The following is an 8,993-nucleotide window of genomic DNA, read 5'->3' as shown; positions in this document are numbered from 1 at the left end:
CACTATCTGTCTTAGGGTTCAGGGTGGGGCGGTGGTCACTGGTGGTGGTGGGGCGGTGGCGTGGGGATCGCCGGAGAAAAAGCTCGGCACAGGGGGGGCTAGAGGGATGGCCGGGGCAGTGGCGGGCGGCGGTGGGGAGTGATTTCGGGGCGGGCGGGGGCAGCGGTTTGGCCGGTCTTGTCAATCAACTGATGCTGCTACACGACCAGCTGCCCTGGCTGTCACACGCGCTGCTGCTAGTGCTTTTCTGCTACTAGTGCGTTCAGTTTCGACAGTGAAATTCAATTTCGACAGCAATACTCAGTTTCGACAGTTAAGTTCAGTTTCCACAGTTAAGTTAAGAGATGAGCGGCTAATGTATTTTACATCTCACACTTTGTGGTTATATATTTTACGTCATCTATTGGATATGCTATTACAATTCCACTTAGGTTAACGTTGTCTCTCTTGTCTTGTTTCAGCCTCGGTGTTGTACAACTCATGGGAGCTGCTCCAACAAAGAAATCCTCCATCACAGCGGTCCAGTACCCCGGGCTCCATCTCAAGATGCCTAAGATGTTCTTCCCCTCGTCCGACAGCCAAGTTAGCCGGATCATCCTCACCAACCAACCCAATCACGCTGAGATCGACATGGCTTCGCCAAAGAGGTTCTACACTTGTTGTATCTATTTTTTACTCTACATGTTATATATATTGTCCACTGAGCACATGCAGTAATGTGAAATACAATTAGTTTCTCCTACTATATGACAAGAAGTGAGGTACTAGGCAACTTAGCTATCCGTGATGGACTCTCTTGAACGCCATCATTATTTATCTCAACGCGTTTGAGCTGTGCATTTGTCAACGGGCCTGGGAGTTGAGCTAGTAGGGCAGTGGCCTAGGTCCAAAGTAGTAGAAGTAGCACAAAAACATTTTTTGAGTGTAGGCTTTTCCTTCCTCAAGCCTGTCTACTAGAACCGCCAGTGCTTGAAAGGAAAAGTGAAGGAAAAACATGGGAATTGGAAAGATTCCTATGGTACTACTATTCATGCATTTGGTTCAATGGAATGGAGCAAAGGAAAACTGTAGGATTTGTTCCTTTATTGTCTTGTTGAAAGAAAAACCGTAGGAATTTTAATATCCACTTGTCCTCCTTTTCAAATTCTTATTCATGAAGCACAAGACTAATAGATAGTATCATAATAGCATTATAACTGTACATTTTCTTGTGGTTTGACTTAATCTCACCATGCTTCTTTGCATCCTATGATCTTCCAATTCTTGTGAACCAAACACCCGGATTGGCAAAAATCCAGTGTTTTTAAATTTTCTGTTTTGCATATGCATTCCTATCCTATTACTATGTATTTCCTGTCCCTGTGTTGTTAGAATCCTCCAATTCAAACGAGCCCTTACAGAATTACTTCTCTAACAGATAGTTGTCATAGAAAACCTTGTTTGGTTTGCCTCGCTCCTGCTGCGCCGTCGTCCACCCCTGCTCAGCTGCTCCAATGATAGAAGGGTCTAGCACAGCAGGGATCCGGCCTCCAGACTGTCTTTCGCCGCCTCACATCTTCTTCCCTGCCACAGGCAGCCATGACAACTGCATCACCATCATCAACCGAGCTGATGACCTCGAGGACTACACGTGTCCGCAAGAGAGGTCGCACTCTTTCGTGTCTACTTACGTTATGCATCGCTTAATATTACATGCTACTTTATCATCCTGTTCACCGATTAGACTCTGAGTCAGCCCCAAACTAATGGTCAAACTTGAGTTTTTAAATGGTTGTGGGGTACATATTGGGGCCGCAATCAATAGTATCTATCTACTATCTGGTTAATCTCTGGTGTCTACTATGAGTTTCATGTTGGGTGGGGAACAAACAGTAAAGAAGCCATTATCTGTATTTTTTAACTGAAGACATTATCTGCCTGCTATCATTAGTTTTGGGTCTATCCACAGGTTGCTACCATCACTCTGGATTTCTGCATGCACACCTTCCATAATCTCACTATGTTTTGTTCCTATGCATGTCAGTTATTGTACACAATGGAACTGAACATGTATAGAAAGAGAGACGAGCCTTGCGTGGCAATAAAATTTCATGCAGATGTCGCTCCACGGTAGGCGCAAAGGTAGCCCCCCCCCCCACCCGAGAGGAAGATATATGTTCTAAGGGGGATTCAGAAGGAGGGGACCACTCCTATTTACCCCTTGAGGTCTTCGCTCTAACTTGGCATGCTGATGTTGGTTCTATCATGCATATGGTGCCTTGCATTGCTTACTTTATACATCAAATATGTCATCTGCTTAGTTTAGACATGCTTTGTGTGAATGCCATCTATTTAGTTTATTCATTGTTTATGTGAATTATGCAACGCCATATTGTTTAGCCAGGCATCATATATGTGAATTTTGCAATGCCATCCTGCTTAGCCAGTCATCTTATATGTGAATTATATCAGGCCATCCTTTTTTTCGTTACGTATTACATTTGTCAACAATGTTAGTACATTCAACTACTCTTTGTGTGCATCAGCCATTTGACATCGTGATGGAAAATTATGGAGTGAAAACAAGGTCTTCAGAGCAGACTATGCTATCTGATGAAGCGCATATCTCGCTGGTTACGGATAGCTCCTCAGAGGAGGATTCAGAGATAGATGACCAGTCCTATTCCCCCTGAGGTGTATGCTCTAAATTGGCAGGGTTATGTTGCTCATATCGTGCATATGGTGTCTTGCATTGCTATGCCATTTGATTAGTTTAGACATGCTTTGTGTGAATGCCACATGTTTAGTGTCTAATTACCATATATGTGAATTATGCATTGCCATCTTGTTGCAAGACACTATATATGTGAATTATGCAATGATATCTTGTTGCAAAGGCATCATATATGTGAATTATGCAATGCCATGCTGTTTAGCCAATCATCATGTATGTGAATTATATCATGCTATCATTTTTTTGTATTATGTGTTCCATTTTTTGACAACATTTGTATATTCAACTACTCTTCCTGTGCATCAGCCATTAGAAGCAGTGATGGAAGTATCTGGAGTGAAAACAAGGTATTTAGAGCAGACAATGCTACCCGCTAAAGCAGATATCTTGCTGGTTACGGAGAGCTCTGCAGAGGAGGATTCAGAGACGGATGACCAGTCCTATCTCCCCCCTGAGGTCTATGCTCAAACTTGGCAGGGTTATATTACCCATGACATGCATGTTGTCTTGCATTGCTTAGTTTTTACATCATATTGGATTGCCATCTTCTTACTTGATTACTATATAAATCATATATTTGAATTATATCATGCCATCATGTTTACATATGCAACATCAATCTGAATTATGGCATGGCAACCCATTTAATAAAGACATCACATAGTTATATCATCTCATCATGTTTAGTGTTTACAGTCATCATATTTTGAATTATGTCATTCCATCCGTGAATTATATCATGCTATAATATTTCCATAGGCGGCATGTCTGTGAATTATGGCATGCCAACCTATTTAATAAAACATTATATAGTTATATCATGTCATCTTGTTTATATAGTCATAATGTTTTGAACTATGTCTTTCCATCTTTTTTAGTTAGCCATCATAATGTGACATTGTGTCATGTTATCCTGTTTAGTTAGCCATCATATATGTGAAATCATGACATGCTATCATGTTTGGTTAGACAACATAAATGTGAATTATTTCATGCCCTCTTTTATTCCCCACTATGCATTGCACCTATCTATCATGCAATGTCTGTACATTCAATTACTTTTCTTGTTTATCAGCCATTTGAATTGGAGAGGGTGATGGCAGTATCTATGGGAGTAACAACATGGTCTTCAAAAAAGATGGTGCTACCAGTTGATGCAGATAGAACCACGGTTGTACTTGCCCAAGAACCAGCCCCACCACACATAATCCAGACTCTCGCAGATTGTACACCTACCTAGTTGGATAGAGAACCAGCTACACCCCTTCTAACCCCAACCCAAGAAGATAGTAACCCAGTTCCAATTGACATAGCACCGTCTCCACCACAGAGCACCCAAACATAGATATATGCTTGTTTCATGTTGTTATCCTGTCCACTTTACTATTGAACCGATTTACCAAAATGAGTTTCATATACAACATGGTAAACCTGTGATGTGTCTGCTTGTTTCTCTTTTATAATGCGCACAAAATATTGGAGAACGGTACCCCATTATGCAATGGTAATGGAAGTAATGCAGATAAGGCTCAAGATAGCGAGACATCCATGTCGGTCTCCAAGAAAGCTGATAAACACTATCTTGACAACAGTGAGAGAACCCAAAACTCCTGTCTTGATGTAGTGTTCGAGTTGCTGGCCACTACTGCTGGCACAAGCTTTTCAAACCTCCTGCCTGAATCAGTTCATCTTCTTGAGTCTCAATGTCAAGTTGAAAGACATCGATCAGAAGTGCTACGACAGGAAGCTGAAGGACTAAGCAAGTCCTTGTAGAATTCAGATGCATACTTTTTGGTGCAACAATAAGCGCTGGAGGATTTAAGCGCCAAACAAGAGAAAGTTAATAAGCTCTTGCCAGCATTATGGGTACCCAGGATATTGTTTCTTGAGCTCTTCTGAAGTGGTTTCAGTTCTAGACTTATTTTGTTGCGGCGTTTATTTGCACTGGTCACCAACTTTGACAACTAGTGTATATGATATGCTGCTTTGTTCCCTATATTTGCACTGGTGGCGAACTTTGATGCCATGTGGATGTAATATGTGTAATAGCCGTGATAGCCTAGCGTAAGTTGCTGGATTATTTATTTCCTTGTTGTCTTCTTTATTTGTTTGCTTGTAGTCAGTGCAGTTCTTTTTCCGCGGTTTGGTAGTAGCTGCAATAACCTATTCTTTAAAACTAGGCCACAATAACCATGAGCTACATATTTACTGTAGTTACCATGGACCTCCTACGAGTCGTAGAAAAAATGGGCCTTCTACGGGCCGTATGATCAATAGGCCAATAACGTACCGCAATATGGGCCGTAAAGGGGCTAGATTTGGAATCGTCCATTCATGGGCCGACAATAATGGGTCGTCATTAATCGGCCGTTTTTAATGACACTATGAAAACGGCCCAACGGATTAATGGGCCGCAAACAGGCCGATTGTAACCACGGGCTGAATTTGGCCCATAAGAAGAAAAGGACAATAATGGGCCATAACTAATCGAATGCTAGAAATGAGACCAAGAATAAATGGGCCCAATGGGTTAATGGGCCATTGATGGGTATAAAGAGGTACACTATGCATTGCGGGCCAGATTCACCACGGGCCGTTAATGGGCCAAGAGTTACAAATGGCCTCGTATGGGCCGAAAGACATCATGGGCCATACATGGGCTGGTAGTTACAACGGGCTGGAATCATATTGGACGGCCCAGATGAATCTACTATGCTTAATTCCGATAGGCCATAACGGGTCATGAGTTAGCGGGCCGTAAATGGGCTATATATGAACAGGCCCTTAACAGGCTTTCCGTGGGCTGGCCCATTACTTTTTGACCAAGTCAAACGAGATGGCCTTTTCACCAGAATGGGCCTCTGTTGGGCCGTGCCATGTGTCGACGTATCAATGGTGACCCAATGGTGACCCAACAGGTGTTTCCTCCGACCAATGAGAATTTTACACGTGGAAAATCCTCATTGGTCCGGGCTGTTAGCGGGTTATCGGATCCAAGAGTGGATCGAATAGCTTAAAGGCGACCCGTTATGGTGGATGCCACGTGTCGGTCACCCTTGACGAAAGCACTTCCATGACGTGCCATTTATCGTCATGGAAGTGGACACTTCTGTGATGGTAATTTTTGTAATGTCATGGAACACTTCTATGACAGCATAGGTATTACTATCTTAATTCTGTCATAAAATCGTCATGGATGTACATGCATGACATAAAACGTGACCTACTATGACAAACACGTATCATCATGGAAGTGTATTTTTTGTAGTGACAGTAGTTGCACCTTGCACACGTCAAGCCACCCAAAGACTAGAGTAGGATTTTACGCCTCCACGACGGCCCGAACCTGTGAAAACCTTGCGCCTATACTCTTGGATTCGCTTTCCATGCTCGTCGGTCCACCAAGCCGAATTGCAAAGGGGCCTCGCTAGTCCCATATATCGTCATACCTCCGACAATTAGTCAACTAATCAAATTACTAATGAACTCCCACTTAAACCAACATCCCTCAAGTTTTCTAAATGATACATGATCCAAGTTCACTAACCCAAGTCCGATCATCATGTGAGATGTGGTAGTTTCAATGGTGAAGATCTCCATGTTGTTCATATCTTCCATATGACTCATGTTCGACCTTTTGGTCCTCCGTGTTTCGAGGCCATGTCTGTACTACTAGGCTCGTCAAGTTAACTAACATATTTCCACATGTGTAAAACTGGCTTACACTCGTTGTATCCGAAAGAAGAGTCTATCACACCCGATCATCATGAGGTGCTTTGAAACGACGAACTTTCGCAACGGTGCGTACTAAGGAAGAACACTTTTACGTTGATATTAAGTGGAGGGATCTTCTTATAATGCTACCGTCGTTCTAAGCAAGATAAGACGCATAAAGGGTAAACATCACCATGCAATCAATATGAGACATGATATGGCCAATATCTTCATGTGCTTTTGATCTCCATCTCCAAAGCACCGACGTGATCTCCATAATCACCGACATGACACCATGATCTCCATCATCTATGAGGTGTCGTCATGAGGGTGTCTCCATCAACTATTTCTTATACAACTATTGATAACTCGTAGTGATAAAGTAAAGCAATTAAGACAACCCTATGGCTCCTACCGGTTGCGATACTCATTGACATGCAAGTCGTTAACTTATTACAGACATGATCATCTCATACGTCACATATATCAAATCATGTCATGGCCATAGCACATCACATGCCCTGCAAAAACAAGTTAGGCATCCTCTACTTTGTTGTTGCAATTTTTATGGGGCTTCTAGGGGCAATCTATAAGAACCATTTCTTATGTACACAAAGCCACAATTGTGATATACAAGTTGCCTTTTAACCTTCTGATGGTGCAATGATAGGCCCCTTATAAACAGTATGGGACTTATGTGTTTGCTAGTGCACACATCATAACAGGTCCCTGGAGTATCAAGGAGTTTGATGAAAAGGACGAAGATAATCTCCCTGCGCGGTTGCAATGGTTATCTCCGAAGATAAAGGTAACAAGAGTGACCCCTAAAAATTGTTGAAGTCTAAGCAATTGGTTCGGTGCATGTTTGAAACAAATGACTGCGCTCAAGGAAGAATGAAGACGAAGCGAGGACGTAGCATTTATATTGTTGTTCTTCTTCTTTCATTGAGTCATAGGACCACCGTAATATTAAGAGGGGTGTAGCTTTCGAAGATTTGATTCTTTGATGCTAAAGCGAAATCCTATGAAAGCTGTGAGAGAAATCTCTTTTTGTTCCGAGTAAAATACTTTCCAGCAAGACACTGTGATCTTTGCTGCGAGAGATTTGACTCCGACCGAGGATTTAGCGTTACTTGTTTCTCAAGTAATTTTACCATTGCTCCAAAATTTTACCATTATGAACGTGTCTGGTGCCATTGGCTGGACCTCGTGTCCAAAATGGTCATGTCGCATCTGGGAAGGTTGCGGCTATAAATAGCCACCCCGCGCAGGCTTAGTCCGGTGGTTGCTCCTTTTTATTACCGAGAAGATTCTTGAGCAACCCCCTCTCTAAATGATTTGAGTTTTAAATCCACTCAGAGAAAAACCCTAGAGCCGAAGAATTAGATAGTGGTTCGGCATCACTGGAACCTAAGTTCAGCATGCTCCGCAATTACTCTTGAGAGTTGCAAACTCTCTAGACGGTTAGGTGTCAATTTCTTCACACACCAAGAGTGATTGTGGTTCTCGAAGAAGAAGTCTGTAAAGGTTCGGATATTGCCTTCATGTATCTACTACGAGTGAGCGGCATCGGTTGACGAATCGATTGTCGACGAGATGTAACATCCCAATTTTCCTAAATTAGGATGTTAATAGATTATTCAAATCCATATCATGTTTTAATTGCACTATTTGTTTTCTAAAATATTCTTTTCATTATGCAACTAAAGGCAATTTATTGGAGTGGAGACAACATGACTTCTCCCCTATTTAATTTTTTTCATAATGTCAGGAATATTATTTGGAGCTCAGCTGATTTATTTTGTCAATTTTATAAACTCCAAAAATATTTTATTTCAGTGTTTTCTTACTGTTTTTGTGGCCTGTTGCATAAAATTTTATTTTCAAAAATTGCATTAGAGTAGGAACTAGTGTCTGTACTGTTCAAATTAGTAGTATTATTTTCACTTTGTGTCTATGTATTTTTTTAGAACTTGTTTTGGCGTTTTTATTTTAGTTATTTACTTCTGTAGCTGTGGTTTTCTTTTTAGAAAAGAAAACGGAAACCAGCGAGCCGGCTAGCCAGCCAGCCAGCCGCGGCCCACCTTCCCCCGAAGCGGTACACAAACAGGGAGTAGCTCCATTCGATTACCTCATTTGACTATATAACAGGTGGACCTCACGCTGTGTTCATCTCCTTCCCGGAGCCGGACATAGCTGCACTGCACCGCACGCACACCCGAGGCAAGCCCGAGTCGAACTCGAGCGCCTGAGCCACCCCGTGCACGACCGAGAGGTCTAGCGCCAGCCAAGCCCCCGAAGAATCCCCGCACCCTTACCCAATCTTCCCCATTGTTGCACGCATCGGTTAGGGGCGATTGGATCTTGCCTTGGAGCTCCGCCAACCTTCGCCGTCTTCTCCACTCATTTCCGTCGCCGTAAGTGCACGCCCAGCCACGCCACTCATTCTCTTCAGTTCCTCTCTTCGCTCTACATCCTTGTGACACTCGGGTTTTGCCCACAACGCAACAGCGCGAGAGAAACAGGCCCATCCGCCGCAGCTGGAGCACGCCTGAGTTCACGTCTT

Source organism: Triticum aestivum, chromosome 2A (genome assembly GCF_018294505.1).
Source record: "Triticum aestivum cultivar Chinese Spring chromosome 2A, IWGSC CS RefSeq v2.1, whole genome shotgun sequence".
NCBI classification, from domain to species: domain Eukaryota; kingdom Viridiplantae; phylum Streptophyta; class Magnoliopsida; order Poales; family Poaceae; genus Triticum; species Triticum aestivum.
Note: the sequence above shows the minus strand (reverse complement) of the source record.